Consider the following 19,448-nt stretch of genomic DNA (forward strand, 5'->3'; position numbering starts at 1 on the left):
ATGTCTCGCCATGGGAATAAAAGATGTTATAACTCAGGCATAAAATGTCCGATCTTCCCCAAACTGCACATGTGTGATAAGAGTCCTGGCCTGAACACATCTGAAGGCCAAAATTCCATCAGGTGTGGCAAAATGGCTCGATAGCGCCACCTATACACTTTCAACAGAGTGCGCCTCGAGCTATGTTTCACGTACATGTACAAAAATCGGTATACACATGTAACACACCAATACCTACAAAAAGGTCTCTTGGTACGAAATCCGAATCCCAACAGGAAGTCGGTTATTTAGAATTTTCTCTGCAAAACTGGCGTTGTTTTTGCCATTTTCAGGGGTTGTACTTTAACGAACTCCTCCTAGAGATTTATTCAGATCAACACCAAACCTGGTCAGTGTAATCTTAAGCCCTTTGCGATGTTAAATTGCGAAGATCTTTAGATTTCGTTAAAGGGCGTGTCCATGGTGGCCTGACAAATTTCGATGTTTCGCCATGAAAAAGGAAGTTGCTGTAACTCAGACATACAATGTCCAATCTGCCCCAAACTTCACATGTTAGATAGAACTTCTGCCCTTAACAGATCTACATGCCCACATTCAGTTATAGTCATAGCGCCACCTATTGGCAACAGGAAGTGACATGTTTTACACTGCGACAAACTACTCCTATAATTTTTTTGAGATTAACATATATTTTGTGGTCAGTCTAATCTAAATGCCTGTGCAATGTTAACTTTTGGAGATCTTGAGTTTTTGTTAAAGGGCGTTTCCATGGTGCCATGACAAAATTTGATGTCTTGCCACAGCAAGAGAAGTTGTTGTAACTCAAGCATAAAATGTTCAATCTTCCGCAAACTTCACATGTTTGATAAGAGTCCTGGCCTGAACACATCTGAAGGCCATTATTCCATTATAATGATAGCGCCACCTGCTGGCAACGGTAAGATTGGCACATATATGGGATATACTTTGATATATTCCACTTATATTCAGGACATTAAATGCATATTTCTCAACGTTCACCTTTTTACTAAAGCCACACGATGGCGGTGCGCCCGGGTGCGAGGGCCCGTTCATCGCTGCTTGCAGCTTTAATTAGGGCCCGAGCACCGATGGTGTGAGGACCCTCTTGGAATTGCTCCGTTTATTAGGGCCCGAGCACCGATGGTGTGAGGACCCTCTTGGAATTGCTCCGTTTATTATTATTATTATTATTATTATTATTATTATTATTATTATTATTATTATTCTTCTTCTCCAAAATGAATCGCATTTTTGAGGGCCTAAACATGCTCGAAAAGTCATGAAACTTTGCACACACCTCAGAACTGGCGAAAATTTACTTCTGATATGGGTTTCAGAAGCGGGTGTGGCAAAATGGCTCAACAGCGCCACCTATACACGTTCAACGGTGTGCGCCTCGAGCTACGTTTCATGTACATGTATGAAAATCGGTATACACATGTAACTCTCCAATATCTACAAAAAAGTCTCTTGGAGCAAAATCCGAAACCCAACAGGAAGTCGGTTATTACTAATATTATGAGCAAATTTTGTGTCATTTTTGTCATTTCCATGCGTTGTATTTTAACGAACTCCTCCTAGAGATTCATTCAGATCAACACCAAATTTGGTATGCCTAATCTGAAGGCCTTTGCGATGTTAAATTGCAAAGCTTTTGAGTTTTCGTTAATGGGTGTGTCCGTGGCGGCCTGGCGAATTTCGATGATTCGCCATGAAACAGGAAGTTGCTATAACTCAGACATACAATGACCAATCTGCCCGAAACTTCACATGTTTGATGAGACTCCTGACCTGAACAGATTGACATGCCCATATTCAGTTATAGTCATAGCGCCACCTATTGGCAACAGGAAGTGACATATTTTACACTGCGATGAACTACTCCTAGACATTTTATGACATCAATGTATTTTTTGTGGTCAGTCTAATCTAAAGCCCTGTGCGATGTTAAGTTGTGAAGATCTTGAGTTTTCGTTAAAAGGCGTGTCCATGGCGCCGTCACGAAGTTCGATGTCTCGCCATGGGAATAAAAGATGTTATAACTCAGGCATAAAATGTCCGATCTTCCCCAAACTTCACATGTGTGATAAGAGTCCTGGCCTGAACACATCTGAAGGCCAAAATTCCATCAGGTGTGGCAAAATGGCTCGATAGCGCCACCTATACACTTTCAACAGAGTGCGCCTCGAGCTATGTTTCACGTACATGTACAAAAATCGGTATACACATGTAACACACCAATACCTACAAAAAAGTATCTTGGTACGAAATCCGAATCCCAACAGGAAGTCGGTTATTTAGAATTTTCTCTGCAATATTGGCGTTGTTTTTGCCATTTTCAGGGGTTGTACTTTAACGAACTCCTCCTAGAGATTTATTCAGATCAACACCAAACCTGGTCAGTGTAATCTTAAGCCCTTTGCGATGTTAAATTGCAAAGATCTTTAGATTTCGTTAAAGGGCGTGTCCATGGTGGCCTGACAAATTTCGATGTTTCGCCATGAAAAAGGAAGTTGCTGTAACTCAGACATACAATGTCCAATCTGCCCCAAACTTCACATGTTAGATAAAACTTCTGCCCTTAACAGATCTACATGCCCACTTTCAGTTATAGTCATAGCGCCACCTATTGGCAACAGGAAGTGACATGTTTTACGCTGCGACAAACTACTCCTATAATTTTTTTGAGATTAACATATATTTTGTGGTCAGTCTAATCTAAAGGCCTGTGCAATGTTAAGTTTTGGAGATCTTGAGTTTTTGTTAAAGGCCGTTTCCATGGCGCCATGACAAAATTTGATGTCTTGCCACAGCAAGAGAAGTTGTTGTAACTCAAGCATAAAATGTTCAATCTTCCCCAAACTTCACATGTTCGATAAGAGTCCTGTCCTGAACACATCTGAAGGCCAATATTCCATTATAATGATAGCGCCACCTGCTGGCAACGGTAAGATTGGCACATATATGGGATATACTTTGATATATTCCACTTATATTTAGGACATTAAATGCATTTTTCTCAACGTTCACCTTTTTACTAAAGCAACACGATGGCGGTGAGCCCGGGTGCGAGGGCCCGTTCATCGCTGCTTGCAGCTTTAATTATTATTATTATTATTATTATTATTATTCTTCTTCTCTAAGATGAATCGCATTTTTGAGGGCCTAAACATGCTCGAAAAGTCATGAAACTTTGCACACACCTCAGAACTGGCGAAAATTTACGTCTGATATGGGTTTCAGAAGTGGGTGTGGCAAAATGGCTCAACAGCGCCACCTATACACGTTCAACGGTGTGCGCCTCGAGCTACGTTTCATGTACATGTATGAAAATCGGTATACACATGTAACTCTCCAATACCTACAAAAAAGTCTCTTGGAGCAAAATCCGAAACCAGACAGGAAGTCGGTTATTTCTAATATTATGAGCAAATTTTGTGTCATTTTTGTCATTTCCATGCGTTGTATTTTAACGAACTCCTCCTAGAGATAAATTCAGATCAACACCAAATTTGGTATGCCTAATCTAAAGGCCTTTGCGATGTTAAATTGCGAAGCTTTTGAGTTTTCGTTGAAAGGCCTGTGTGTGGCGGCCTGGCGAATTTCGATGATTCGCAATGAAACAGGAAGTTGCTATAACTCAGACATACAATGACCAATCTGCCCCAAACTTCACATGTTTGATGAGACTCCTGTCCTGAACAGTTTGACACGACCATATTCAGTTATAGTCATAGCGCCACCTATTGGCAACAGGAAGTGACATATTTTACGCTGCGACAAACTACTCCTAGAAATTTTTGACATCAATGTCTTTTTTGTCGTCAGTCTAATCTAAAGGCCTGTAAGATGTTAAATTGAGAAGATCTTGAGTTTTCGTTAAAGGGCGTGTCCATGGCGCCATGTCAAAATTCGATGTCTCGCCATGGGAGTAGAAGTTGTTGTAACTCAGTCATAAAATATCAGATCTTGCCCAAACTTCAAATGTTTGATAAGAGTCCTGACCTGAACACATCTGGAGGCTAATATTCCATTGGGTGTGGCAAAATGGCTCGATAGCGCCACCTATACATTTTCAATGGAGTGCGCCTCGAGCTACATGTCATGTACATGTACGAAAATCGGTTAACATATGTAACACACCAATAGCTACAAAAAAGTCTCCTGGTACGAAATCCGAATCCCAACAGGAAGTCGGTTATTTTTAATTTTCCCTGCAAAATTGGTGTTGTTTTTGTCATTTTCAGGGGTTGTATTTTAACGAACTCCTCCTAGAGATTTATTCAGATCAACACCAAACTTGGTCAGTGTAATCTAAAGCCCTTTGCGATGTTAAATTGCGAAGGAATTGAGGTTTCGTTAAAGGGCGTGTCCATGGCGGCCTGACAAATTTCGATGTTTCGCCATGAAAAAGGAAGTTGCTGTAACTCAGACATACAATGTCCAATCTGCCCCAAACTTCACATGTTGGATAAGACTCTTGACCTGAACAGATCTACATGCCAATATTCAGTTATAGTCATAGCGCCACCTATTGGCAACAGGAAGTTACATATTTTACACTGCGACAAACTACTCCTAGAAATTTTATGACATCAGTGTCTTTTTTGTGGTCAGTCTAATCTAAAGACCTGTGTGATGTTTAGTTGTGAAGATCTTGAGTTTTTGTTAAAAGGTGTGTCCATGGCGCCGTGATGAAGTTCGATGTCTCGCCATGGGAATAAAAGATGTTATAACTCAGGCATAAAATGTCCAATCTTGCCCAAACTTCACTTGTGTGTAAAGGGTCCTGGCCTAAACAGATCTGAAGGCCAATATTCCATCGAGTGTGGCAAACTGGCTCGATAGCGCCACCTATACAATTTCAACGGAGTGCGTATACACTTTAAACGGAGTGCGCCTCGAGCTATGTTTCACGTACATGTACAAAAATCGGTACACACATGTAACACACCAATATCTACGAAAAAGTCTCTTGGTACGAAATCCGAATCCCAACAGGAAGTCAGTTATTTAGAATTTTCTCTGCAAAATTAGTGTTGTTTTGGCCATTTTCAGGGGTTGGACTTTGATGAACTCCTCCTAGAGATTTATTCAGATCAACACCAAACTTGGTCAGTGTAATCTAAAGCCTTTTGCGATCTTAAATTGCGAAGATCTTGAGGTTTCGTTAAAGGGCGTGTCCATGGCGGCCTGACAAATTTCGATGTTTCGCCATGAAATAGGATGTTGTTTTAACTCAGGCATTAAATGTCCAATCCTCCCCAAACCTCACATGTTCGACAAAAGTCCTGCCCTGAACACATCTGAAGGCCAATATTCCACTATAATGATAGCGCCACCTGCTGGCAAAAGGAAGATTGGCACATATATGGAATAAACATTGATATATTCTACTTATATTTATGAGTTTAAACGCATATTTCTCACCGTTCACCTATTAACTAAAGCCACTCGCTGCCGGTGAGCCCGGGTGCGAGGGCCCGTTCATCGCTGCTTGCAGCTTTAATTAGGGCTCAAGCCTGGAGGGCGAGAGCCCTATTGTTTTCCTTAGGATTATTTTTTATTATTATTATTATTATTATTTTTTTTTTCTAACGTTACGGGGGCTTTTGGGGTCCTTAACATGCTCGAAAACTCTTGAAAATTGGCACACAGATTGGAACCTGCGGCCATTAGGGTCGGGCAGAGACTGATACACGGGCGTGGCACAGGGGCTCTACAGCGCCCCCTGGAATACTGAGGGCCATATATCATACATACTTGCACGTAGACACATGAAACTCGGTACACATGTAGATCTCATTAAACCAAACAACTTTCGTACTGCATGTCATAGGCTCCGCCCAACAGGAAGTTGGCTATTTAGGGTTTATTATTCATATTTTTGGTCAAAGTTGTGGGGGCTTTTGGGGTCCCTAACATACTCAAAAACTCTTGAAAATTTGCGCACACTTTGGAATCTGTGCCCTTTAGGAGCCTGCAGAGGTTGGGACCCGGGCGTGGCACAGGGGCTCTATGGCGCCCCCTGGAACACAGTCATAAATGTTGATGTATAGCTCACACATACTTGCACATATTCATATGAAACTCAGTACACATATAGATCTCATCGTGCCAAACAACTTTCGTATTGCATGTCATAGGCTCCGCCCATCAGGAAGTCAGCTATTTAGAGTTATGTAAAAAGCGCATGCTCTGGAATTTGATATACTTGTCATAGGTTTTTTACTCGTTTACCACCAAACTCGGTCAACATGATCTCAAGACATTGGGGATGAAAAATTGCCAGGGGATTTTTGATATCTCGAACGGTTTGCTCGTGGCGAGGCGTTGAAATTATGGCGAGAATTGAGAAACAGGAAGTGTCTAATACCATCCACATACATTTCCTGATTTCAATCAAACTTCATCAGATTATTCATTGTATGATGTCGATCACATATATGTGACTATTAGGAGTCAAAGTTATAGCGCCACCAACTGGCAGCAGGAAGTGTGTCATTTTCAAAATGCTTTGAATTCAGCATCTTATTTTTACTCGATTTGCTTCAAACTTCATCAGAATAATGTTAAAACACAGCCGATATGAATCTGCTGGGGGAAATTGGATAGCTAAAAATATTGTTGCCGTGGCAACATGTCAAACTGGAATACTTCTCAGGTGATTTTGAGGCATATAACATGCTTAGAATTTCATCAAACTCAGAACACATATCAGTATTTATGATAACTAGACACTGGCAAAAGTTCATAAGAGGGCGTGGAAAAGGCACTCTATAGCGCCACCTTTTGTCAAAAGTGGGGGGGTTAGTTTTAGCTACAGACACCAAACTCGGAAAAAAAATTGTTCTTATCAAGACGGACAACTTTCTAATTCACAGTCATCAGCTACGATCAACAGGAAGTCAGCTATTTTGATTTGAATGTGGATTTTTTTTTACATTTAGTTGTGAATTAATGCATACTGCTCAGAGGAGAGTAACACTATACACACCAAACTTTGTCTACATGATGCCAAAACATTTTAAACAACTTAAATTGCCAATGGATTTTGGATAGCTAGAACGGTTTTGTCGTGGTGATTTTTTTTAATGACAGTAAAACTGGAATTATTAATTTTCCTGCATTTTTAAATTCCAAACACTTCAAAACCTTTTTTCATACAGACAAAAAGTCATTCTGAGTAAATATGGATAGTTTCACGACTTTACAACACTGTATGGATAATAGAAAATTAAAAAACTGTCAGACATCTCATATCACTCTGTCCCTCTGTTTGAGTATATGTGCTTCAGACTTCCATTGTCTGAGAGAAATTGCGCCCCTACAGGTGCAATTACCGGAGATTTAGTTTCTCTTTTAAATCGGTTAAAATACAAATAAATACTTGGATTTAATTCACACTGACAAGCTAAACCAACATATATGATTATTATCAGGTCAGGGCTCATTAATAATGGATGTGTGGTCAGTGATACGTGAGAAACACGAGAGATGAATCACCGCTCTGAGCATGAGCATCTGGAATGATGAGCTCAGAAAAAACGAGTTTATTCTTGTTTTATAGCTATTAAAAATAAAGTATTGCAGCGATATCACACAATTCACCAATTAGAACACACCAAGAGCTAAATTAAGATGTTTTTGAACTGTTTGTGTGAAAATGAAATATTTGAGGCTGCCTATATGAAATCACGCCTCCGATCAGCGCGTACAGTGTCGAGCTCAAAACAAACGAATTTATTCTTGTTTAAGAGCTTTTTTAAATAAAATATTACCACAAATGCACACAATAAACCCATTGTAACACTACAAGAGCTAAATGCAGGTGTTTGTGACCCGTTTAAGTGTGCAAGACTATTTGAAAGCGCGACTGGCACAATAACATATCTCTCGAGCTGCAGGATTCTGGCTTTCGTCGTACAAACGAACACATCACGGACAAGATTATTTCAAAATAGCTTGGCGAATATAAACGAAAACAGCCACGTGAACGTAAACCGTTGAGAAATAAATCTGAAGTGGATCTACTGGATTTGAATATTAAGTGACCGCGTATACCAGCTGCTTCTGTCTTCAATTTTAATCTATATAAAAAATGTAATTCATTCATCTTGGCTGCGTTTTTAATGTGTGTACGTATTTATTTATTTATTATTTTGCTCTAACAAGAATTAATCTATATTTAATTAAATCAATTACATTTTATTTTACATTTGATTTGTCCATTTCTGCATCTAAACGCCTAAAAACATAAAACATGCTCTATTATACTATTGTTAGCAATTTCTTTATCGTCCAATTTATCTGGTGTACACACTTTTATTTTCATAATAAACTTGTTTGTTAGATTATACACAGTTACAGTGGTCTATAATAAATATTAACAGGTTTTATTCAAGCTGTTTAGAATGATTGCAGTAGGCTAAAAAACATTGGAAAACAATAACTGTTGTACTTTTTTATATATTTTGTATAATTTCATAGTTTATGCATTATAGTTATAAAAACAAATACATTTAGCCACTCACATAGAAATCTTAGGCCTTATCCTTTTCTTACAGTTTTAGGAATTTTAAAAAATCGTAAAAAACCTTATTTGTGCTGCAAATAATAATTTCAAACTCAAAAAGTAAATAGTCAGTTCATGCTTTATAAAGCCTTGTCCCAATATTAATAGTCAGTAGTAAGCAGTTTATAAATACAGCTATAAATAGCTTGTTTTTGGTTTATAAGCACATTTATTAAAAAGGAGAGTAAAGGATCAGTTATCTTCCTATGAAAAATAAAAAAATAAAAATAAACAAACAACAACACAGATTGATACAGAACTCAGAAATGTTATTGTGGATTTATGATAAAATCAGACTGTAAATGAATTCATACTCCTCCAAGAAGAGTAGTTCACACCAAACTTTTTCAACATGATGCCAATATACTGAAGATGTTAAATTGTGAATGGGTTTAGGATACCTTAAATGTTGTGGCCATAGCGATTTATTAAAGTAACATAAAAAAATACAATAGTTATTTTACTATATCTTTACAATTTTTCATTCCAACTCTTCATATTTTTTTATATAAGTAGAAGTCATCATTTGAAGGAAGCACAATAAGTTTCATAGCTTTATTATGTTCAGGAGCCAGCATAAAATTAAAACTATCATAACTTATAAATCAAGCTCGCAATTCTTAGTACCAATAATGGCCACTAGATGGAGATATAGGATTACTTTAAAATAATTATTGTAGAAACGAGTATGATTTAAATCATTTATAGAGATCTTTCAAAGAAAAATATGTATTTTATGTATTTTACTGATAAAATGACCCTCACTTAATTAGAATAACATGCTGAAGTATTGTGAAATACTGTATATTAAGTATAATTCTTAATAGGCTTTATGGACAGATAAGTTTTGAGTGACTCTTGAAGGATCAGCACCACATCCTCTTTTACCACTGTTTAAAGAATTTATCTTACAGAACAGTTGCGAATGAATTTGGATAGCTTAAATGGTTTTGTCGTGGTGATTTTTTGAAATAACAGTAAAAAAGGAACCAGTAAATGTCTTTTATTGTTTTAAAGTGCAGCTTCTAAACACTTCAAAAAAATGTACACATAGAAGACAAGTCATTCTGAGGAAATATGCATAGTTTCACGACTTTACAACACTGTATGGATAAAAGAAAATGTGAAAACTGTCAGACTTCTCAACTGACATGATCTCACTCTGGCCACTCTGTGTGAGGAAAGGGAGGGGGAGAGGGAGGGGGAGTGTGAGGGGGTTGGTGACTGTGAATTTTTGGTGACTGACAGTGTGTGTGGACTGTAGGGAGGTGCTGTCTGGCAGAGAGAGAGAGAGAGAGAGAGAGAGAGAGACCTAATCATCCCTTTAATAATCAGGAAAAAGAAATCTGTATTTTAAATTGTTAATGTTTTTGTTGTTGCTAATGGTGGCGTTTTTTTCCTTTCATTACAGGTTAAGAAATCTCTTAGGCCTTATCCTTTTCTGACAGTTTTAGGGATTTAAAAACATCCTAAGAATCCTTATTTGTGCTGCAAATAATAATTTCAAACTTATTTGATACTGACCTATGACAACCTGTGACATGACATTTATTAATCTCATGGATGTAACAGTAAAACTCTTCAACTGACAGATAAAGCTGCAATGCAAGCAAAACTATTTCACAAATGCTTATAGGTCATTAAAATCATTACAAAACACTAATAAATTATTTAAGGATTTGGTAACACTGTAAAATAATGTCTAATTTGTTAACATTAGTAAATGCATTGGTAACACTTTATAATAACTGCACTCATTAGCTAAGCATTAGTAAATAGTTCATGATTATAAAGCCTTTTCCCTAATAATAGTCATTATTAAGCAGTAATACATCTTTAAATAAATATAAAAATAAGGTGTTACTAAAGTTCTATATATTGTTCTGTGTATGTGATTTCAAAGTCTAGATTGGTCGGATTAACCCTTTAACTGCCGCATCCCTTTAAACTTGATTGTCAGAGGGTTACTGTAAATGCTTATGCCCGCTGGGCACAGTTTTCCCGATGCCACCGGGGTGGCGTTGCACTGACGGCTTGAGCCCGACATCGCTGCTTGCAGCTATATTTATTATTATTTTTCTTCTCCCCAATGAATCGCATTTTTGAAGGCCTAAACATACTCAAAAAGTCAGGAAAATTTGCACACACCTCCGAACTGGTGAAAATTTACGTCTGATATGGGTTTCAGAAGTGGGCGTGGCAAAATGGCTCGACAGCGCCACCTATACATGTTCAGCGGTGTGCGCCTCGAGCAACGTTTCACGCACATGTCTGAAAATCGGTAAACACATGTAAGACACCAAGACCTACAAAAAAGACTCTTGGAGCAAAATTCTAAACCCAACAGGAAGTTGGTTATTTTTAATATTATGAGCAAATTTTTTGTCATTTTTGCCATTTCCATGCATTGTATTTTAACGAACTCCTCCTAGAGATTAATTCAGATCAACACCAAATTTGGTATGCCTAATCTAAAGGCCATTGAGATGTTAAATTGCGAAGATCTTGAGTTTTCGTTGAAGGGCGTGTCCGTGGCGGCCTGGCGAATTTTGATGATTCGCCATGAAAAATGAAGTAGCTATAACTCAGACATACAATGTCCAATCAGCCCCAAACTTCACATGTTTGATGTGACTCCAAACCTGAACAGATTGACATGCCCATATTCAGTTATAGTCATAGCGCCACCTATTGGCAACAGGAAGTGACATATTTTACGCTGTGATGAACTACTCCTAGAAATTTTTTGACATCAATGTCTTTTTTGTGGTCAGTCTAATCTAAAGGCCTGTGCGATGTTCAGTTGTGAAGATCTTGAGTTTTCGTTAAAAGGCGTGTCCACGGTGCCATGGCAAAGTTCGATGTCTCGCCATGGGAATAAAAGATGTTATAACTCAGGCATAAAATGTCCGATCTTCCCCAAACTTCACATGTGTGATAAGAGTCCTGGCCTGAACACATCTGAAGGCCAATATTCCATCGGGTATGGCAAAATGGCTCTATAGCGCCACCTATACACTTTCAACGGAGTGTGCCTCGAGCTATGTTTCACGTACATGTACAAAAATCGGTACACACATGTAACACACCAATACCTACAAAAAAGTATCTTGGTACGAAATCCGAATCCCAACAGGAAGTCGGTTATTTAGAATTTTCTCTGCAAAATTGGCGTTGTTTTTGCCATTTTCAGGGGTTGTACTTTAACGAACTCCTCCTAGAGATTTATTCAGATCAACACCAAACTTGGTCAGTGTAATCTAAAGGCCTTTGTGATGTTAAATTGCGAAGATCTTGAGGTTTCGTTAAAGGGCGTGTCCATGGCGGCCTGCCAAATTTCGATGTTTCGCCATGAAAAAGGAAGTTGCTGTAACTCAGACATACAATGTCCAATCTGTCCCAAACTTCACATGTTAGATAAGACTTCTGCTCTTAACAGATCTACATGCCCATTTTCAGTTATAGTCATAGCGCCACCTGCTGGCAACAGGAAGTGACATGTTTTAGGCTGCGACAAACTACTCCTAGAATTTTTTTGAGATTAAAGTATTTTTTGTATTCAGTCTAATCTAAAGGCCTGTGCAATGTTAACTTGTGGAGATCTTGAGTTTTTGTTAAAGGGCGTGTCCATGGCGCCATGACAAATTTTGATGTCTCGCCACAGCAAGAGAAGTTGTTGTAACTCAGGCATAATTTGTTCGATCTTCCCCAAACTTCACATGTTCGATGAGAGTCCTGCCCGGAACACATTTGAAGGGCCATATTCCATTATAATGATAGCACCACCTGCTGGCACCAGAAAGATTGGCACATGTGGAATAAATGTTGATATTTTCCACTTATATTTATGAGTTTGAATGCATATTTCTCACCGTTCACCAATTTACTAAGGCCACTCACTGCCGGTGAGCCCGGGTGCGAGGGCCCGTTCATCGCTGCTTGCAGCTTTAATTATTATTATTATTCTTCTTCTCCAAAATGAATCGCATTTTTGAGGGCCTAAACATGCTCGAAAAGTCATGAAACTTTGCACACACCTCAGAACTGGCGAAAATTTACGTCTGATATGGGTTTCAGAAGTGGGTGTGGCAAAATGGCTCAACAGCGCCACCTATACACGTTCAACGGTGTGCGCCTCGAGCTACGTTTCATGTACATGTATGAAAATCGGTATACACATGTAACTCTCCAATACCTACAAAAAAGTCTCTTGGAGCAAAATCCGAAACCCAACAGGAAGTCGGTTATTACTAATATTATGAGCAAATTTTGTGTCATTTTTGTCATTTCCATGCGTTGTATTTTAACGAACTCCTCCTAGAGATTAATTCAGATCAACACCAAATTTGGTATGCCTAATCTGAAGGCCTTTGCGATGTTAAATTGCGAAGCTTTTGAGTTTTCGTTAATGGGCGTGTCCGTGGCGGCCTGGCGAATTTCGATGATTCGCCATGAAACAGGAAGTTGCTATAACTCAGACATACAATTACCAATCTGCCCCAAACTTCACATGTTTGATGAGAATCCTGACCTGAACAGATTGACATGCCCATATTCAGTTATAGTCATAGCGCCACCTACTGGCAACAGGAAGTGACATATTTTACACTGCAATGAACTACTCCTAGAAATTTTATGACATCAATGTATTTTTTGTGGTCAGTCTAATCTAAAGGCCTGTGCGATGTTAAGATGTGAAGATCTTGAGTTTTCGTTTAAAGGTGTGTCCATGGCGCCGTCAAGAAGTTCGATGTCTCGCCATGGGAATAAAAGATGTTATAACTCAGGCATAAAATGTCCGATCTTCCCCAAACTGCACATGTGTGATAAGAGTCCTGGCCTGAACACATCTGAAGGCCAAAATTCCATCAGGTGTGGCAAAATGGCTCGATAGCGCCACCTATACACTTTCAACAGAGTTTGCCTCGAGCTATGTTTCACGTACATGTACAAAAATCGGTACACACATGTAACACACCAATATCTACGAAAAAGTCTCTTGGTACGAAATCCGAATCCCAACAGGAAGTCAGTTATTTAGAATTTTCTCTGCAAAATTAGTGTTGTTTTGGCCATATTCAGGGGTTGTACTTTAACGAACTCCTCCTAGAGATTTATTCAGATCAACACCAAACTTGGTCAGTGTAATCTAAAGCCTTTTGCGATCTTAAATTGCGAAGATCTTGAGGTTTCGTTAAAGGGCGTGTCCATGGCGGCCTGACAAATTTCGATGTTTCGCCATGAAAAAGGAAGTTGCTGTAACTCAGACATACAATGTCCAATCTGCCCCAAACTTCACATGTTGGATAAGACTCTTGACCTGAACAGATCTACATGCCAATATTCAGTTATAGTCATAGCGCCACCTATTGGCAACAGGAAGTGACATATTTTACACTGCGACAAACTACTCCTAGAAATTTTATGACATCAATGTCTTTTTTGTGGTCAGTCTAATCTAAAGACCTGTGTGATGTTTAGTTGTGAAGATCTTGAGTTTTTGTTAAAAGGTGTGTCCATGGCGCTGTGATGAAGTTCGATGTCTCGCCATGGGAATAAAAGATGTTATAACTCAGGCATAAAATGTCCGATCTTGCCCAAACTTCACTTGTGTGATAAGGGTCCTGGCCTAAACAGATCTGAAGGCCAATATTCCATCGAATGTGGCAAAATGGCTCGATAGCGCCACCTATACACTTTCAACGGAGTGCGTATACACTTTAAACGGAGTGCGCCTCGAGCTATGTTTCACGTACATGTACAAAAATCGGTACACACATGTAACACACCAATATCTACGAAAAAGTCTCTTGGTACGAAATCCGAATCCCAACAGTAAGTCAGTTATTTCGAATTTTCTCTGCAAAATTAGTGTTGTTTTGGCCATTTTCAGGGGTTGGACTTTAACGAACTCCTCCTAGAGATTTATTCAGATCAACACCAAACTTGGTCAGTGTAATCTAAAGCCTTTTGCGATCTAAAATTGCGAAGATCTTGAGGTTTCGTTAAAGGGCGTGTCCATGGCGGCCTGACAAATTTCGATGTTTCGCCATGAAATAGGATGTTGTTGTAACTCAGGCATAAAATGTCCAATCCTCTCCAAACCTCACATGTTCGACAAAAGTCCTGCCCTGAACACATCTGAAGGCCAATATTCCACTATAATGATAGCGCCACCTGCTGGCAACAGGAAGATTGGCACATGTATGGAATAAACATTGATATATTCTACTTATATTTATGAGTTTAAACGCATATTTCTCACCGTTCACCTATTAACTAAAGCCACTCGCTGCCGGTGAGCCCGGGTGCGAGGGCCCGTTCATCGCTGCTTGCAGCTTTAATTACATTTATAATTACACTGTTGACCCATACTTTACACCTTAACCCACCCTTAAACTTACCCATACCTCCAACCCTCTCCCTAACCTTACCCCTATCCCACCTCAATAGCAGCAAAAGTGTTTTACAATACAATATGAACACAATAAGTACATTGTACTTATTTTTTTATGTAAGTACATAGTAGTTAAGGCCACCTAATATAAAGTGGGACCGAAAATCCTACTATTTGAACATAGTGTAAATAGCATCTACACTCAAAAAAATTTACTTTCACCTTTGCTAATTTTACTTAATCCGTTCATGTTATGATTACTTAAAAAAAATTATTTAACAATGTGAACTTGATTTAATCTAGTTCATTCAACAAAAAAGTGTGTATTGTCAGCTTTACTTAAAAATTATTTGTTCAGCCAACATAACATTTTTGCGTAAAGGTAACATATTAGTGAAACCAACACAGACTTGCATCTCATTGGCTGAGGATTTCTGCAGTGTATTATGGGTAATTGTTATTCTGTCACCCTCTTGGAGAAGTGTAGCACCATTAGATAGGTAGGTGAGTAATACAATTTATAGCAATTAAGTTGTTCTAATAAGTTTTAGAACAAAACAAACAAATAAACAAATAATTTGAAATGTTGCTTTGTAATTTAAATATGTTTGTGATATGCTTGATAAGCTGTAATTATAGAAAGGTTTCACTGAAAAGTAATATTAATCAGCTGCTCATGATCCTAATGCAAGGGGGTGGCATTCCTAAAATGGCATTATTCAAATTTTATGTCATCATTATTTAACATTTTCAGGTACAATTAACTCATTTGTTGTTTGTTGACTCTACTAAGGGTTGTTAAGTTTACTTAAACTTATTTTGTAAAATGAACTTAATTATTAAAAACATTGTCCAAAACATTGCAGATTAGTTGGGCTGACACTATTAAATTAAGCTTTGCCCAACCATAGTAAATAAGTTGAATCAACCTTAATAAATTAAGTTGACCCAATGTAAGTACATTAAATTGGAGTAACAGAATTGCATAATGCTGAAATAAAGCAAATTAATCATGTGGAAATCCTTTCCATGATTTTTTTATGTTCGTTCAAAGAGTTATTTTTTTGAGTGTATTGCTAAGAAAATATGCTATTTTCACTTACTGCAAATACCATCTAATTGCTATTTACACTTAGTGCAAATAGCCACTGCCTTTGCTTTATACATTCATATTTAAACATATTTTTGTAAAACTTTATATTTTTGTAAGGTAATGGTGAAAACCTTCACAAAAATTATAAGTTTGATATCATTAACATGATCACTCTCAAACTTTGTATGTAATTTGTATTGTAATAATAAATGTTGCATAATAATCATCTGTATCATTATAGCTTTTTCCCAGCACAGGCTCCAGGATATTCGTGTCATAAGGAAATCCTTCTTAGGCTGATTTTGACTATATAAGTAATGACTGAAAAGTTTAAGACAAACTTGATCAGAAGAGAAAGATGGAAGCTTTGACTCTCCTTCTGTGTCTGCTTTCAACTGCCTTTCAGGGTAAGATTATCATTCACTGGCAAAAACTGTACGACTTAAAAAACAGCTGCTACCTGTCATCATATGTTTTGCTAAAATTACTTCTCAGTTCAGAGAGGTGACTTTGTAATCATAGTTTTAAAACAACAACAACAACAACAACATTACACATACAGAAAGACAAGTTTTATATTACATTATAAGTTGTGCCTTTTTCATATTACAGCTAAAATAATTGATTCACAGACAACAGGTAAATATCTTTCAAAATTATGTAGTGAAGAACATGGCTTTTTATGCTGTATTTTTAAATAAGATACTTTGTTTTGTTTTTTTAGATGGCTGGCTATATTCCACTGAAGGTACTTCAGGTATGCATGTCTGCGTTTAGAATAACTTTATGCACTGATTTTCTGTTTTTCTTTTCTCTGTTTTCATGAAAATTAAAAATATTTTATTCTCTTGTTTTCTATCTCTATATTTTAAGAACCATGTGGTGGCTATATGACAGATGCAATGGGTGAATTGTTCAGTCCCCGGTACCCTAATAACTACCCTAATAATGCACAATGTATATGGACCATCCATAGCACAGGGAACACAACCGTCTCACTGACAATCACTGATTTAGAGTAAGAAACAATTCTTTCATTGTTTGGTACTAGCTCATTGTCACGGTTAAATTAAATGATCTTCATTTATAGAATAAGTCTGCATCTTTCATCCAAGTAAAAATTGCTAAATGTTTTTTTTTTTTTTTTGTAAAGACCTATTATATGTCCTTAAATGTTCTTTGATGAAATATTAGTATGGTTTTACAAAAACTAAACACATACATGTGTGTGTGTTTCTCCTTACTGCATGCTAGTTTGGAAAGATGCTGTGATTACATCAGAGTTTATGATGGTCCTTCTACTCTCCATCCCTTACTAGGAGAAATAAAGGAGTACATGAACCAGACTTTTAATTCCACCTACAGTGATCTGACTGTGTTTTTCTACAGTGACAGCAGTGTCACAAGTAGAGGATTTCATGCAAACTGGGTATTTGTAGGTAAGCAATTAAATATATATAATAATAAATAAATTATTTATAATTTATAATAATAAATTATATATAATTTATTATAATTTATAATAATAAATTATATATAATTTATTATTTTTTTTTATATATATATAAAACTTGACTGTAATATTACGAATTTCAACCTATTTATTTATAAAATTTCTAGTCGTTTTGCAAGTATTGTTTTAAATGCAGTATCAAAGTTAACATAATTTATTTTTTTCCAAAAAAAATTTCCTTAAAAATGCAAAAAAAAAACAAAAAAAAAAAAAAAAAAGTATTCCCACCTATAAAGACATTCTCCATTTTCACATCAACTACATAAATTCAGTTTTCAATTTTAAATCAGCTCTCATCATCAGTATTGAGATAAGATATGCTGCATGATGTATTAAAGGCATGAGTTTAAATAAATAAATAAAACAAAATCAAAATTATAATCGATTATTTTTCACTTTTCTTGAGCTTCCTGTGATGGTAACTGTGGCCTTTTTTTGGGCTCCTGTGCTTGTGACGCCGTCTGTCATAGGTTTGGGGACTGTTGCCCTGATTATGATGGTGAGTTCCTCTTGACCGACATTTCAGAGTAAAAACATAACTTTGCTCTAGGCATAGGCCAGTGTATTACTCGTTTTATGTAAATATATATATATATATATATATATATATATATATATATATATATATATATATATATATATATATATATATATATATAAATAATTGTGTGTAAAAGATGCAAAAAAGAGATGTGATGTAAGAAATCTGTAAAGTACCGATAAGATAAGTGAAATTTTTTTTAGATATTGAAAAATGCAAACATTGTTTCCCAACATGATTGTTTGAAAGAGCTCATAATGATAAGTTCTTTCTTCTTTTTACTCAGACTATTGCACAGTGTCCACAACATCAGGTACAGCTATCACAATCAATAACTGAAACTAATATACATATAGCTTATAATATTATTTATTGTGAAGATACTTGAAATACTAGTTCAGCAACAATTTAATTTTCTTTTTCAACAATCATTTGAATGATTACACAGAGTCTCCCTCAGATGACCCCTGCTACAGCTACACTGTACTGGACGAATCTTGGAGAGCCACTGACTATCAGAATGACTCTGTCTTAATGTGTGACCGGGATGTGAATTGGTTTGGCTGGTATCGTCTCTTCATTCATGGCCAGAGTGTCCAGATGCCAAACACATGTATTGACGAGTACAAATGTGGCACTCATGCCCCACTGTGGTTAAATGGTGAACACCCAAAAGTCGAGGATGGAGTGGTCACCCGAGGTGTCTGTGGTCACTGGAACAATAACTGCTGCTATTTCAATTCTACTCCCATTAGAGTGAAAGCCTGTCCAGGCGATTATTATGTCTATGAATTTGTTTGGCCAAGTAGCTGTGATTTGGCATACTGTGCAGGTAATCATATTTCCACTTGATCATCAAAAACCTTCATTTTTGTGTCTCTGTTGAAAACTACTAGTCATTAAAATATATCTTACAGATGTGTCGAACATCAACACCACATATACAACTGTTGCACCAGAGACCATCTCATTTGGTAATGGCCATAAGGGCTATAATACATGAATTTTCACATTGCTGGCTACATACACGTGCAGTCAACATGAAATATCTCAGCCTCTTTTCAAGGATACCTTTAACTTAATTGATCAACAGTTGTTTCAACATTATCTATTGTGCCAATTTAGCTAACATTTTCTCCTCTTTTCTTATTGTATCTCATGTATTTTGTGGGCATCACAATCTCCAGTTCCTCACCCTGAATGTGGAGGACACCTGTATGGTTCTGGGCTGTTTTCCAGTCCAAACTACCCCAACTATTACCATGACAATGCCTACTGTGTGTGGTATCTCTCTGCTCAGCAAGGACA

General features: G+C 37.2%; 3 protein-coding genes and 2 long non-coding RNA genes across 7 annotated transcripts in view; 3 read left to right on the top strand and 2 right to left on the bottom strand.

The window, feature by feature from the left end:
- The window catches only part of LOC127976597 (deleted in malignant brain tumors 1 protein), a 201,338-nt gene that overhangs the window by 179,957 nt on the left and 1,933 nt on the right, over positions 1 to 19,448 (top strand). The window lies entirely within an intron of this gene.
- The window catches only part of LOC127976599 (zinc finger protein Pegasus-like), a 164,914-nt gene that overhangs the window by 97,532 nt on the left and 47,934 nt on the right, over positions 1 to 19,448 (bottom strand). The gene's annotated exons all lie outside the window — the stretch shown is intronic.
- Positions 1 to 19,448, bottom strand: part of LOC127976600 (zinc finger protein Pegasus-like) — a 126,557-nt gene that overhangs the window by 95,078 nt on the left and 12,031 nt on the right. The window lies entirely within an intron of this gene.
- On the top strand, positions 16,440 to 17,572 carry LOC127976601 (uncharacterized). The gene is made up of 5 exons (XR_008157891.1): positions 16,440 to 16,493; positions 16,699 to 16,725; positions 16,811 to 16,843; positions 16,960 to 17,104; positions 17,341 to 17,572. It is a non-coding gene; the product is annotated as an uncharacterized LOC127976601 (long non-coding RNA).
- On the top strand, positions 17,912 to 19,105 carry LOC127976603 (uncharacterized). Its single transcript, XR_008157893.1, has 4 exons — positions 17,912 to 18,098; positions 18,427 to 18,453; positions 18,589 to 18,972; positions 19,058 to 19,105. It is a non-coding gene; the product is annotated as an uncharacterized LOC127976603 (long non-coding RNA).

The sequence above is a fragment of the Carassius gibelio genome, chromosome B17 (genome assembly GCF_023724105.1).
Source record: "Carassius gibelio isolate Cgi1373 ecotype wild population from Czech Republic chromosome B17, carGib1.2-hapl.c, whole genome shotgun sequence".
Taxonomy (NCBI): domain Eukaryota; kingdom Metazoa; phylum Chordata; class Actinopteri; order Cypriniformes; family Cyprinidae; genus Carassius; species Carassius gibelio.